We start from the raw sequence: 15246 nt of genomic DNA on the forward strand, positions 1-15246 counted from the left end.
GGTAAAAGTAATATACAGTGCATAGGCACTGTATATAGAACCCCGCCAGTATATAAAAAATAGTAGGACATAAGCGCGCCATTACGGGGGAGGGGCTTGGTCCTCCCAGCTCATATCAGAGCCATTTTCTCTCCACAGTGAGCTGCAATGACGCTGGTCCCGGCCTCCTACACTTCTGTGACAAGTAACAGGGTGCTAAATGGGAAGCACAGCAAATTTGGTGTTGATTATTATTATTTATAAAAAGTGCTGACAGGTCTGGGGCATTATATATACTTTCAGACTGGGATAGGCGCTGGGTGTGAGCTTGCAAACTCCCTCTGTGTTTCTCTAATAGGCCTTATTGTGGGTCTGTCGCCTATAGCCCAGTGTGATAGTGGTGTCGGTACGAGTGTGTCGACATGTCTGAGGCTGAAGGCTCTTCCCAGGAGATGGCTTGAGTGGGGACAGAACAGTGTGGGGTAGTGAATCTGTCGGCACCACGACTGCTGATTGGGTAAATATGTTGAGTGCCTTGAATGCAAATGTGGCTTTATTAAATAAGAGATTGGTTAAATCTGAGGCTCAGCACCAAACATGGAGACTATCCATGGAAGATGCTTTATCCCAAATGCAGGCTCCTTCAGGGTCACAGAAACGGCTGTTTACCCAAATAGCAGACACAGATACCGACACGGATTCGGATTCCAGTGCCGACTATGGTGATGCCAGGTTGAATCCTAAACTGGCTAAGAGCATTCAGTACATGATTGTGGCAATAAAAGAAGTGTTACATATCACGGAAGACCCTGCTGTTCCTGAGACAAGGGTTTGTATGTTTAAAGGAAAGAAACCTGTGGTAACGTTTCCTCCCTCTCATGAACTGAACACACTTTTTGAAAAGGCTTGGGAAATTCCTGACAAAAAGTTGCTGATTCCCAAGAGAATTATTATGGCATACCCGTTCCCCTCTGAGGATAGAAAAAAGTTGGAGTCCACTCTCAATGTGGACAAGGCTCTAGCACGGCTGTCCAAGAAGGTGGCGCTTCCGTCCCCTGACGCGGCGGGCCCTAAAGGATCCAGCGGATCGTAAGCAGGAAACTACTTTGAAATCTATTTATGTCACTTCGGGTATGCTGCTCAGACCTGCCGTGGCATCGGCATGGGTGAGTAGTGCAATTGAAAAGTGGGCAGATAACTTATCATCTGATTTGGACACCCTGGATAGGGATAGTGTTCTTTTGACACTGGGTAATATCAGGGACGCTGCAGTCTATCTAAGGGAGGCTGCGAGAGATATTGGCCTCTTGGGATCAAGGGCCAATGCCATGGCACTCTCGGCTAGCAGAGCATTATGGACTCATCAATGGAATGGTGATGCTGACTCTAAGAAGGCTATGGAGGCTCTGCCGTATAAAGGTGGTGTTTTGTTTGGTGAGAGCCTCGCGGACCTGGTATCTACAGCTACCGTGGGTAAGTCATCTTTTCTACCATATGTCCCTGCACAACAAAAGAAGACACCTCTTTATCAGATGCAGCCCTTTCGGTCTCATAAATTCAAAAAAGGACGAGGGTCCTCCTTCCCTGCTGCTAGAGGTAGGGGAAGGGGAAAAAAGTCGCCGGCTGGGGCAAGCTCCCAAGAGCAGAAGTCCTTCCCGGCCGCTGCCAAATCCACCGCATGACTGCTGGGGCTCCGCACCGGTGGGGGCACGTCTTCAACTCCTTCAGTCTGGTCGGGGCTCGTTCGGCCTTGGATCCTTGGGTGCTGGAAATAGTGATCCAAGGGTACAAACTGGAGTTTCAAGAGGTGCCCACTCACCGATTTTTCAAATCGGCCTTACCAGCTTATCTTCCGGAAAGGGAAGTAGTATGCACTGCGATACAAAAGCTGTGTCTGCAGCAAGTTATTGTCACGGTCCCCACATCACAACGGGGAGACGGCTTTTATTCAAGCCTGTTCGTGGTCCCGAAGCCGGATGGCTCGGTCAGACCGATTCTGGACCCAAAATCCCTCAATTTCTTTCTAAAAAAAAATCAAATTCAAGATGGAATCTCTCCGAGCAGTGATCTCCAGTCTGAAAGGGGGGGATTTTATGGCGTCAGTCGACATAACAGATGCCTACTTACATGTCCCGATATATCCTCCACATCAAGCTTACCTGAGGTTTTCTGTTCAGGATTGTCATTACCAATTTCAGACGTTGCCGTTTGGTCTTTCCACGGCTCCGAGGATTTTCACCAAAGTAATGGCGGAAATGATGGTGCTCCTGCGCAAGCAGGGTGTTACAATTATCCCGTACTTGGACGATCTCCTGATAAAGGCGAGATCAAAGGAGCAGTTACTAAGAAAAGTTGCGCTCTCCCTCACAGTCCTGCAACAACATGGTTGGATCCTAAATTTGCCGAAGTCACAGTTGGTCCCGACAACACGGCTAACTTTCCTGGTGCATGATCCTGGACACGGAACTGCAGAGAGTGTTTCTCCCAGGGAAAAAAGGTCTGGAAATCCAGAACATGGTCAAGGAGATTTTGAAACCGGCAAGAGTGTCGATTCATCAATGCACTCGGGTGCTGTGGAACATGGTGGCAGCCTACGAAGCCATTCCTTGTGGCAGGTTCCATGCCAGGGTGTTTCAGTGGGACCTGTTAGACAAGTGGTCCAGGTCTCACCTGCACATGCACCGGAAAATAAGCCTATCTTCCAGGACCAGAGTATCTCTCCTGTGGTGGCTCCAAAGTTCTCACCTCCTAGAGGGACGCAGGTTCGGGATCCAGGATTGGGTCCTGGTGACCACAGATGCAAGTCTCCGAGGCTGGGAAGCAGTCACACAGGGGGAAAATTTCCAGGGAAAATGGTCAAGCCAGGAAGCTTGTCTGCACATAAACGTTCTGGAATTAAGAGCCATCTACAACGGCCTTCTACAAGTGGAACATCTTCTTTGCGGTCTGCCCGTCCTGATTCAGTCGGACAACATAACAGCAGTGGCATACATAAACCACCAGGGTGGAACAATGAGCAGAGCGGCGATGGCGGAGGCCACAAAAGTTCTCTGCTTGGCGGAAAAACATGCAAGCGCTCTGTCAGCGGTCTTCATTCCGGGCGTGGACAACTGGGAAGCAGACTTCCTCAGCAGACATGATCTCCATCCAGGAGACTGGGGTCTTCATTAAGAAGTCTTTGCAGAAGTGACAAATCTTTGGGGAATTCCTAAAATAGACATGATGGCATCTCGCCTCAATAAGAAGCTTCAGAGATATTGTTCCAGGTCGAGGGACCCTCAAGAAAGTGCAGTGGACGCCCTGGTGACACCGTGGGTGTTTCAGTCGGTATATGTGTTCCCTCCACTTCCACTCATTCTAAAGGAGACAAGGATCATAAGAAGAACAAGGGTTCAGGCGATACTTATTGTTCCAGATTGGCCACTGAGAGCTTGGTATCCGGATCTTCAGGAATTACTCATAGGAGATCCCTGGCCTCTTCCTCTAAGAGAGGACCTGTTGCAGCAAGGGCCGTGCGTGTTCCCAGACTTACCGCGGTTGCGTTTGATGGCGTGACGGTTGAACGCCAAATCCTAGCTCGGAAGGGTATTCCCGGTGAAGTCATCCCCACTCTACTTAAAGCTAGAAAAGAAGTCATGGCGAAGCATTATCACCATATTTGGAGAAAATATGTGTCTTGGTGTGAATCCAAGAAGGCCCCTACGGAAGAATTTCAGCTGGGTCATTTTCTCCATTTTTTGCAAGCAGGTGTAGATGCAGGCCTAAAGTTAGGCTCCATTAAAGTGCAGATTTCGGCCTTGTCAATTTTCTTTCAAAAAGAATTGGCCGCCCTTCCAGAGGTTCAGACTTTCGTGAAAGAAGTGCTGCACATCCAATGTCCGTATGTGCCCCCGGTGGCACCATGGGACCTTAACGTGGTGTTGCAGTTTCTTATGTCAAACTGGTTTGAACCTTTACGAAAGGTTGAGTTAAAATTTCTCACTTGGAAAGTGGTCATGCTATTGGCCTTGGCGTCCGCAAGGCGGGTGTCGGAATTAGCGGCTTTGTCTCACAAGAGCCCCTATTTGATCTTCCATGAGGATAGAGCGGAATTAAGAACTCGTCAACAATTTCTGCCTAAGGTGGTTTCTTCGTTTCACATGAACCAACCTATTGTGGTGCCTGTGGCTACTGAAGCCTTGGCTGATTCAAAGTCTCTCAATGTAGTCAGAGATTTGAAAATGTATGTAGCCAGAATGGCTCGTATTAGGAAAACAGAGACTCTGTTTATCCTGTATGCTCCCAACAAAATTGGGGCTCCTGCTTCTAAGCAGACTATTGCACGCTGGATCTGTGATACGATTCGGCATGCTCATTCTACGGCTGGATTGCCGTTACCGGATTCGGTGAAGGCCCATTCTACTAGGAAGGTGGGCTCATCTTGGGTGGCTGCCCGAGGAGTCTCGGGGGTTCAACTTTGCAGAGCAGCTGCTTGGTCGGGGTCAAACACTTCTGCTAAGTTCCACAAGTTTGATACCCTGGCTGTTGAGGACCTCATGTTTGCTCAATCGGTGTTGCAGAGTCATCCGCACTCTCCCGCCCGGTCTGGAGCTTTGGTATAAACCCCATGGTCCTTTTGGAGTCCCCAGCATCCTCTAGGATGTCTGAGAAAATAGGATTTTAATACCTACCGGTAAATTATTTTCTCTTAGTCCGTAGAGGATGCTGGGCGCCTGTCCCAGTACGGACTCTATATGCAGTACTTGTTGATAGTTGTTGCTTTGGTTACACAAAGGTTGTGTTGTGGTTATGTTCAGCCTGTTGCTGTTTTTGGTTCATGCTGTTAACTGGTATTTCTTAAAAGCCATGTTGTATGGTGTGTTGTGGTGTGAGCTGGTATGTATCTCACCCTTAGTTTAACAAATATCCTTTTCCTCGAAATGTCCGTCTCCCTGCGCACAGTTCCTATAACTGAGGTCTGGAAGAGGGGCATAGAGTGAGGAGCCAGTTCACACCCCTTTTAAAGTCTTAAAGTGCCCATGTCTCCTGCAGATCCCGTCTATACCCCATGGTCCTTTTGGAGTCTCCAGGATCCTCTATGGACTAAGAGAAAAGGATTTACCGGTAGGTATTAAAATCCTATTTCTCTTACGTCCTAGAGGATGCTGGGGACTCCGTAAGGACCATAGGGATAGACGGGCTCCGCAGGAGACATGGGCACTTCAAGAAAGACTTTAAATCTGGGTGTACACTGGCTCCTCCCTCTATGCCCCTCCTCCAGACCTCAGTTTACTACTGTGCCCAGAGGAGAGTGGGTGCATTTCAGGGAGCTCTCCTGAGTTTCCTGTCAGAAAGTGTATTTGTTAGGTTTTTTATGTTCAGGGAGCACTGCTGGCAACAGACTCCCTGCATCGAGGGACTGAGGGGAGAGAAGCAGACCTACTTCTGTGAGTTTCAAGGCTCTGCTTCTTAGGCTACTGGACACCATTAGCTCCAGAGGGAGTCAGAACACAGGTCTCACCCTGGAGTTCGTTCCGGAGCCGCGCCGCCGTCCCCCTCGCAGAGCCGAAAAGATAGAAGCCGGGTGAGTATGAGAAGAAAAGAAGACTTCAGAGGCGGCAGAAGACTTCATGATCTTCACTGCGGTAACGCACAGCACTGCAGCTGTGCGTCATTGCTCCCATACACCTCACACACTGCAGTCACTGCAAGGGTGCAGGGCGCAGGGGGGGGGGCGCCCTGGGCCGCATGTAAACCTCTTTTCTGGCAAAATAGGATATATACAGCTAACCACTGTATATATAAAGAGCCACCGCCAGTGTACAGTAGTATATTTGAGCGGGACAGAAGCCCGCCGTCGAGGGGGCGGGGCTTCTCCCTCAGCACTCACCAGCGCCATTTTTTCTCCACAGCACCGCTGAGAGGAAGCTCCCCGGACTCTCCCCTGCTTATACCACGGTAGAAAAGAGGGTTTTAAAGAAGAGGGGGGGCACATAATTCGGCGCAGATAATATATAACAGCGCTACTGGGTAAAACATTAAATTACTGTGTTTTTTTCCTGGGACATATAGCGCTGGGGTGTGTGCTGGCATACTCTCTTTCTGTCTCTCCGAAGGGCCTTGTGGGGGAACTGTCTTCAGATAAGAGGGTTCCCTGAGTGTGTGGTGTGTCGGTACGCGTGTGTTGACATGTCTGAGTTTTACCTAAGAAGGAGATGGAGCAAATGTGTGTGTGTGGTGTCTCCGTTGACAACGCCGACACCTGACTGGATATGTAGAATTAAGTGCTGAGGTAAATTTATTGCACAAAAGATTAGAGAACAGACAGGGAATCTACCCATGTCTGTCCCTATGTCGCAGGGACCTTCAGAGTCTCAAAACGCCCACTATCCAAAATAATAGACACTGATACCGACACGGAGTCTGACTCCAGTGTCAACTAAGATAATGCAAAGTTACAGCCAAAACTGGCAGAAAAGTATTCAATATATGATTATTGTAATAAAAGATGTTTTGCATATCACTGATGACTCATCTGTCCCTGACACGAGGGTACACATGTTTAAGGGGAAGAAAGCTGAGGTAAATTTCCCTTCTCTCATGAAGAAAAAGAGCGGGAATCTCCAGACAAGAAACTGCAGATTCCCAAAAAGAATTCTCATGGCGTATCCTTTCCCTGCTAGGGCCAGGATACGATGGGAATCTTCCCCTAGGGTGGACAAGGCATTGACACGTTTACCCAAAAGGTAGCGCTGACTTAACAGCTATCCTCAGGGATCCTGCAGATAGCATGCAGTAAAAGTACTTTGAAGTCCATTTACACACATTCTGGTACACTACTCAGACCGGCGATTGTGTCGGCATGGGTTTATAGAGCTGTAGCAGCGTGGACAGATACCTTATCAGCGGAGATTGACACCCTAGATAAGGATACCATGTTATTGACCCTAGGATATATATATATATATGATGTATATATATTAGTGATGTGCACCGGAAATTTTTCGCATTTTGTGTTTTGGTTTTGGGTTCGGTTCCACGGCCGTGTTTTGGATTCGGACACGTTTTGGCAAAACCTCACCGAAATTTTTTTAGTCGGATTCGGGTGTGTTTTGGATTCGGGTGTTTTTTTAAAAAAAACCTAAAAAACAGCTTAAATCATAGAATTTTGGGGTCATTTTGATCCCATAGTATTATTAACCTCAATAACCATAATTTCCACTCATTTCCAGTCTATTCTGAACACCTCACAATATTATTTTTAGTCCTAAAATTTGCACCGAGGTCGCTGGATGGCTAAGCTAAGCGACACAAGTGGCCGACACAAACACCTGGCCCATCTAGGAGTGGCACTGCAGTGTCAGGCAGGATGGCCCTTCAATAAAATAGTCCCCAAACAGCACATGATGCAAAGAAAAATAGAGGCGCACCAAGGTGGCTGTGTGACTAAGCTAAGCGACACAAGTGGCCGACACAAACACCGGGCCCAACTAGGAGTGGCACTGCAGTGTCAATCAAGACAGGATGGCCCTTCCAAAAAATTGTCCCCAAACAGCACATGATGCAAAGAAAAATAGAGGCGCACCAAGGTGGCTGTGTGACTAAGCTAAGCGACACAAGTGGCCGACACAAACACCTGGCTCATCTAGGAGTGGCACTGCAGTGTCAGGCAGGATGGCCCTTCCAAAAAATTGTCCCCAAACAGCACATGATGCAAAGAAAAATGAAAGAAAAAAGAGGTGCAAGATGGAATTGTCCTTGGGCCCTCCCACCCACCCTTATGTTGTATAAACAGGACATGCACACTTTAACCAACCCATCATTTCAGTGACAGGGTCTGCCACACGACTGTGACTGAAATGACTGGTTGGTTTGGGCCCCCACCAAAAAAGAAGCAATCAATCTCTCCTTGCACAAACTGGCTCTACAGAGGCAAGATGTCCACCTCATCATCATCCTCCGATTCCTCACCCCTTTCACTGTGTACATCCCCCTCCTCACAGATTATTAATTCGTCCCCACTGGAATCCACCATCTCAGGTCCCCGTGTACTTTCTGGAGGCAATTGCTGCTGGTGAATGTCTCCACGGAGGAATTGATTATAATTAATTTTAATGAACATCATCTTCTCCACATTTTCTGGAAGTAACCTCGTACGCCGATTGCTGACAAGGTGAGCGGCTGCACTAAACACTCTTTCGGAGTACACACTGGAGGGAGGGCAACCTAGGTAGAATAAAGCCAGTTTCTGCAAGGGCCTCCAAATTGCCTCTTTTTCCTGCCAGTATACGTACGGACTGTCTGACGTGCCTACTTGGATGCGGTCACTCATATAATCCTCCACCATTCTTTCAATGGTGAGAGAATCATATGCAGTGACAGTAGACGACATGTCAGTAATCGTTGCCAGGTCCTTCAGTCCGGACCAGATGTCAGCACTCGCTCCAGACTGCCCTGCATCACCGCCAGCGGGTGGGCTTGGAATTCTTAGCCTTTTCCTCGCACCCCCAGTTGCGGGAGAATGTGAAGGAGGAGATGTTGACGGGTCAGGTTCCGCTTGACTTGACAATTTTCTCACCAGCAGGTCTTTGAACCTCTGCAGACTTGTGTCTGTCGGAAAGAGAGATACAACGTAGGTTTTAAATCTAGGATCGAGCACGGTGGCCAAAATGTAGTGCTCTGATTTCAACAGATTGACCACCCGTGAATCCTGGTTAAGCGAATTAAGGGCTCCATCCACAAGTCCCACATGCCTAGCGGAATCGCTCTGTTTTAGCTCCTCCTTCAATGTCTCCAGCTTCTTCTGTAAAAGCCTGATGAGGGGAATGACCTGACTCAGGCTGGCAGTGTCTGAACTGACTTCACGTGTGGCAAGTTCAAAGGGTTGCAGAACCTTGCACAACGTTGAAATCATTCTCCACTGCGCTTGAGTCAGGTGCATTCCACCTCCTTTGCCTATATCGTGGCCAGATGTATAGGCTTGAATGGCCTTTTGCTGCTCCTCCATCCTCTGAAGCATATAGAGGGTTGAATTCCATCTCGTTACCACCTCTTGCTTCAGATGATGGCAGGGCAGGTTCAGGAATGTTTGGTGGTGCTCCAGTCTTCTGTAGGCGGTGCCAGAATGCCGAAAGTGGCCCGCAATTCTTCTGGCCACCGACAGCATCTCTTGCACGCCCCTGTCGTTTTTTAAATAATTCTGCACCACCAAATTCAAGGTATGTGCAAAACATGGGACGTGCTGGAATTTGCCCAGATGTAATGCACGCACAATATTGCTGGCGTTGTCCGATGCCACAAATCCCCAGGAGAGTCCAATTGGGGTAAGCCATTCTGCGATGATCTTCCTCAGTTGCCGTAAGAGGTTTTCAGCTGTGTGCCTATTCTGGAAAGCGGTGATACAAAGCGTAGCCTGCCTAGGAACGAGTTGGCGTTTGCGAGATGCTGCTACTGGTGCCGCCGCTGCTGTTCTTGCTGCGGGAGGCAATACATCTACCCAGTGGGCTGTCACAGTCATATAGTCCTGAGTCTACCCTGCTCCACTTGTCCACATGTCCGTGGTTAAGTGGACATTGGGTACCACTGCATTTTTTAGGACACTGGTGAGTCTTTTTCTGAGGTCTGTGTACATTTTCGGTATCGCTTGCCTAGAGAAGTGGAACCTAGATGGTATTTGGTACCGGGGACACAGTACCTCAATCAAGTCTCTAGTTGGCTCTGAATTAACGATGGATACCGGAACCACGTTTCTCACCACCCAGGCTGCCAAGGCCTCAGTTATCCGCTTTGCAGCAGGATGACTGCTGTGATATTTCATCTTCCTCGCAAAGGACTGTTGGACAGTCAATTGCTTACTGGAAGTAGTACAAGTGGTCTTCCGACTTCCCCTCTGGGATGACGATCGACTACCAGCAGCAACAACAGCAGCGCCAGCAGCAGTAGGCGTTACACTCAAGGATGCATGGGAGGAATCCCAGGCAGGAGAGGACTCGTCAGACTTGACAGTGACATGGCCTGCAGGACTATTGGCTTTCCTGGGTAAGGAGGAAATTGACACTGAGGGAGTTGGTGGTGTGGTTTGCAGGAGCTTGGTTACAAGAGGAAGGGATTTAGTGGTCAATGAACTGCTTCCGCTGTTACCCAAAGTTTTTGAACTTGTCACTGACTTATGATGAATGCACTACAGGTGACGTATAAGGGAGGATGTTCCGAGGTGGTTAACGTCCTTACCCCTACTTATTACAGCTTGACAAAGGCAACACACGGCTTGACACCTGTTGTCCGCATTTGTGTTGAAATAATTCCACACCGAAGAGCTGATTTTTTTTGTATTTTGACCAGGCATGTCAATGGCCTTATTCATCCCACGGACAACAGGAGTCTCCCCGTGTGCCTTACTTAAACAAACCACCTCACCATCAGAATATTCCTTGTCAATTTCCTCCTCAGCGCCAGCAACACCCATATCCTCATCCTGGTGTACTTCAACAGTGACATCTTAAATTTGACTATCAGGAACTGGACTGCGGGTGCTCCTTCCAGCACTTGCAGGGGGCGTGCAAATGGTGGAAGGCTAAAGCTCTTCCCGTCCAGTATAGCTGGGGGTGTGCTCTGCGCTCCCTATAATGTCTACTTGTGTATTTGAGTACCCGAGCAGCCCAGGTTAGAATAGGAAACTCTTTTCGGTTGTTTCCTTGTTTTACAATATCTAGGAGGAGGGACCAACCTTTGGCGCTACTGGTTAATACTCAGAAATGGTGGTTTATTAAAGTATAGATAGAATGCAGTTTTCTGCAAAAAATTTGTTAAATTATTACAAGTTAATAAAAAATTATTAATAATAAGAAAAATACAGTGAGATTCTGTTGTCAAATTGAGATATATATATAGTTATGCACAGTATATATATAAGTGTAGTAGATAATTAAAGAAGGCAATGGGATGTATCTAAATATAAACTTGTTTATTATGCTAATAATTCGTTTAAAAATGACAATATTAATTTATTAATTTAAACCTTTTTGCTTGAGCGCGCTCTTTGCATTATTAACATACAGTGAGAATAAAAATGAAATAAAAATATGAATAAAAATAAATTTGCAATAAACAATTAACACTTTGTATGTGATTCTAAAAAGTAATGGAGACCGGTCTCCTGCTCTTTAAGGCAACGGTGATTTGTTATGTATGAGTTCCGGCAGGACAGGCTATGTCCGCAAATGGTCCGTTTTTTACTGAGTTCCTGGTTATCCTTAATTCCAGGGTAGAGTAATAAAAGTACTTCTTTTTCAGGTGAGAAAGTTTTTTGGATCGCTTACGTGCCTTCACCCTGTCCAGGGCTGGGGGATCCGTGTGTGTCCTTCGGTGCTGCAGGTGTTTTTCTCCGTAGCCGAGGTTTGTTACAAGCGCCTGTAACCCCGGTTCTCTTGGTGTTTCCTCGCCGGCGTCTTCCAAGAGGTCGGGATCTCTGGGTTTCGGGTGAAAGAAGGGGGCGTGGTTCAACGCGTTTCACTCGGCCAATGATGCCGTGCTTCGTCAGGGACAATGTGGTGACGTGTGCCTCGGGCTCTCTTAAGTAGTGTTGAGTTTGCTGTGATTGGTCCGTGGTAGCAAATATCAATTTTAAAACGACTGTTTGTTTGGAGTTCTATCTTTAGTTTTATTAGCAGTGGTAATAGTCTAATTCTATCTTCGTCTTTTCATATATAAAGCTTTGTTAAATCAAAAAACGGAAGGAAGAGGGAAGAAAAGTTTTTTGATACATTCTGTTTTTCCGAAACATAGTGTCTAATAAGCCTTTGTGTGCAGTTACTATTTTCTAACTTCCACAGAGGTGTTTGTAATCATAATTTGCTGCATATTTGGACGACTATTGTATATAAGGAAAGGGATGAAAGAAGATGAAGAGAAGATGATTCAAATTATAAGCAGATAAAAAAATTAATAAATAAAATAAAATAGAAATAGATAAATGATATTTTATGCAGATGGGAAAATATTGTAAATAGATAGATAAATAGTATTTAGTTTATTTTCTAATTAGATGTTTCATTGGACGGTGCAGTAATATTATAGAGAATAGTTTATAATATTGGTATTGCTTAACATGGTTATAGAAAAGCAGGTTTTCGATACATTCTGTTTTTTTTAAACAATGTCTAGTAAGCCCTTGTGTGGAGTTGCTATTTTTAATCTCCACAAAGGTATTTGTAATAAAAATATGGATAAGTAGATAAATGAGTGATAATTTGTTTATTTTCTAGTTAGATGTTTCGTGGAACAGTGCAGTGATATTTATTTATCCTGTAGAGAATAGTAATTTGATTTGTTTTTGGTGTGTAGCTTGGTTTTTTATTTATTTTCATGTGGTACATAATTCTTCTTGGTTTAGTCCTAGATGTTTTTCCTGGTTGGTTAGTCCTTATTTCGTGGGGCAGTGCAGTGATATTCATTTATCCTGTAGAGAATAGTTGGTAATTTAATTTATTTTTGGTGTGTAGCTTGGTTTTATATTTACATGTGGTACATAATTCTTCTTGGTTTAGTCCTAGATTTTTTTCTCCTGGTTGATTAGTCCTTATTCCACTTGTGTCCCAAACAGGTTGCCCCATAATATCAGCGGGGTATTGCTGCATGTGATATTACTGCACCTAGGGTTCATAAATGGTCTCCCATTTTATTACTTGCTAGGCCCAACCCTCTTAACTTCCAAGTTCGGGATGGGATTGGGTGGTTTTATGGATGGTATGGCAGTATTTATTCGCATGTTTGCAGCCCCGGTGGTGTGGGTATATCCTGTTGGGCATTTTTGTGGAATTGGTTAGTCTCCCAGGAAGCTGTTGAGTTCAAAGTCGATGTTTAGGCCCTTTGGTGCTAGGGTTTGCATATTATATATCCACTTTGTTTCCTCTCTGGACATAGTTCTAATGTAGTCTCCACCCCGCCAGGGTATTTGGACTTTCTTAATTGCTATGAATTTCAAGAGACTTCCATCATGTTTATGATTCCTTTTGAAGTGGTCTGAAACACTGTGTGTCTCTACTTCTTTATCAATATTCCTGAGATGTTCGTTTATTCTTGTTTTGAGGCTTCTTGTAGTTCGTCCTATATATTGTAAGTTGCATGGACAGGTTAGGAGATAAATTACTCCTGTTGTGTCACAGGTCATCTTTTCTTTTATCTTGAACGTTTCTTTGGTTTCGTTGGATATGAAGTTATTTACTGGTTTGGTGCTTTTCTGTTTGCATGTTTTGCATGCTTTACATCTCGTGCAGTGATAGAATCCTGGTGTGGTGTCATTTATCCAAGTTCTTTCTTTTTCCTTATTGTCTTCAGGTAGAAAGCTAGAGACTAGTTCTTGTTTTATGTTTGGTGCTTTTCTGTAAATTATCCTTGGTCGATCTTGTATGTACTCTTTGATTTCCTCGTCACGTCTGAGTAGAGGCCAGTTCTTGTTGATTATTCTTTCAAAGTGTCTGTGCTGACTGTTGTAGTTGGTAATGAAAGTCACTTCTTTTAGTTCCTGTTTACTTTTCTCTTTGTATTTTAAAAGGTCGTCTCTTTTTGTTTCTTTTGCTGCTTCTATGGCTTTGTAAACGGTATCTTTGTCGTAGTTTCTATCGAAAAAATGTTCTTCTAATGTCAAAGTCTTTTTCCTCAAAGGTGATGTTTTTTGAACAATTCCTCTTGAATCTTTTGAATTGTCCACCAGGTATTCCTCTCAGCCAGTTCTTATGATGGTTGCTGGTTGCTGGTATGTAGTTGTTGCAGTCTACGGACTTGATGTAGGTTTTTGTCTGTATCGTTCTGTTTTCAATGTAGATGTAAATTTCTATATAGAAACTACGACAAAGATACCGTTTACAAAGCCATAGAAGCAGCAAAAGAAACAAAAAGAGACGACCTTTTAAAATACAAAGAGAAAAGTAAACAGGAACTAAAAGAAGTGACATTCATTACCAACTACAACAGTCAGCACAGACACTTTGAAAGAATAATCAACAAGAACTGGCCTCTACTCAGACGTGACGAGGAAATCAAAGAGTACATACAAGATCGACCAAGGATAATTTACAGAAAAGCACCAAACATAAAACAAGAACTAGTCTCTAGCTTTCTACCTGAAGACAATAAGGAAAAAGAAAGAACTTGGATAAATGACACCACACCAGGATTCTATCACTGCACGAGATGTAAAGCATGCAAAACATGCAAACAGAGAAGCACCAAACCAGTAAATAACTTCATATCCAACGAAACCAAAGAAACATTCAAGATAAAAGAAAAGAGGACCTGTGACACAACAGGAGTAATTTATCTCCTAACCTGTCCATGCAACTTACAATATACAGGACGAACTACAAGAAGCCTCAAAACAAGAATAAACGAACATCTCAGGAATATTGATAAAGAAGTAGAGACACACAGTGTTTCAGACCACTTCAAAAGGAATCATAAACATGATGGAAGTCTCTTGAAATTCATAGCAATTAAGAAAGTCCAAATACCCTGGCGGGGTGGAGACTACATTAGAACTATGTCCAGAGAGGAAACAAAGTGGATATATAATATGCAAACCCTAGCACCAAAGGGCCTAAACATCGACTTTGAACTCAACAGCTTCCTGGGAGACTAACCAATTCCACAAAAATGCCCAACAGGATATACCCACACCACCGGGGCGGCAAACGTGAGAATCAATACTGCCATACCATCCATAAAACCACCCGATCCCATCCCGAACTTGGAAGTTAAGAGGGTTGGGCCTAGCAAGTAATAAAATGGGAGACCATTTATGAACCCTAGGTGCAGTAATATCACATGCAGCAATACCCCGCTGATATTATGGGGCAACCTGTTTGGGACACAAGTGGAATAAGGACTAATCAACCCGGAGAAAAAAATCTAGGACTAAACCAAGAAGAATTATGTACCACATGTAAATATAAAACCAAGCTACACACCAAAAATAAATTAAATTACCAACTATTCTCTACAGGATAAATGAATATCACTGCACTGCCCCACGAAATAAGGACTAACCAACCAGGAAAAACATCTAGGACTAAACCAAGAAGAATTATGTACCACATGAAAATAAATAAAAAACCAAGCTACACACCAAAAACAAATCAAATTACTATTCTCTACAGGATAAATAAATATCACTGCACTGCTCCACGAAACATCTAACTAGAAAATAAACAAATTATCACTCATTTATTTACTTATCCATATTTTTATTACAAATACCTTTGTGGAGATTAAAAATAGCAACTCCACACAAGG

General features: G+C 44.8%; 2 pseudogenes; one reads left to right on the forward strand and one right to left on the reverse strand.

Annotated features, from left to right (window-relative positions):
* Window positions 1-12596: 12596 nt before the first annotated feature.
* On the reverse strand, window positions 12597-12716 carry LOC135052071 (5S ribosomal RNA; annotated as a pseudogene).
* A 1939-nt stretch (window positions 12717-14655) lies between these two features.
* Window positions 14656-14775, forward strand: LOC135052214 (5S ribosomal RNA; annotated as a pseudogene).
* The last annotated feature ends 471 nt before the right edge of the window (window positions 14776-15246 follow it).

Source organism: Pseudophryne corroboree, chromosome 2 (assembly GCF_028390025.1).
Source record: "Pseudophryne corroboree isolate aPseCor3 chromosome 2, aPseCor3.hap2, whole genome shotgun sequence".
Taxonomy (NCBI): domain Eukaryota; kingdom Metazoa; phylum Chordata; class Amphibia; order Anura; family Myobatrachidae; genus Pseudophryne; species Pseudophryne corroboree.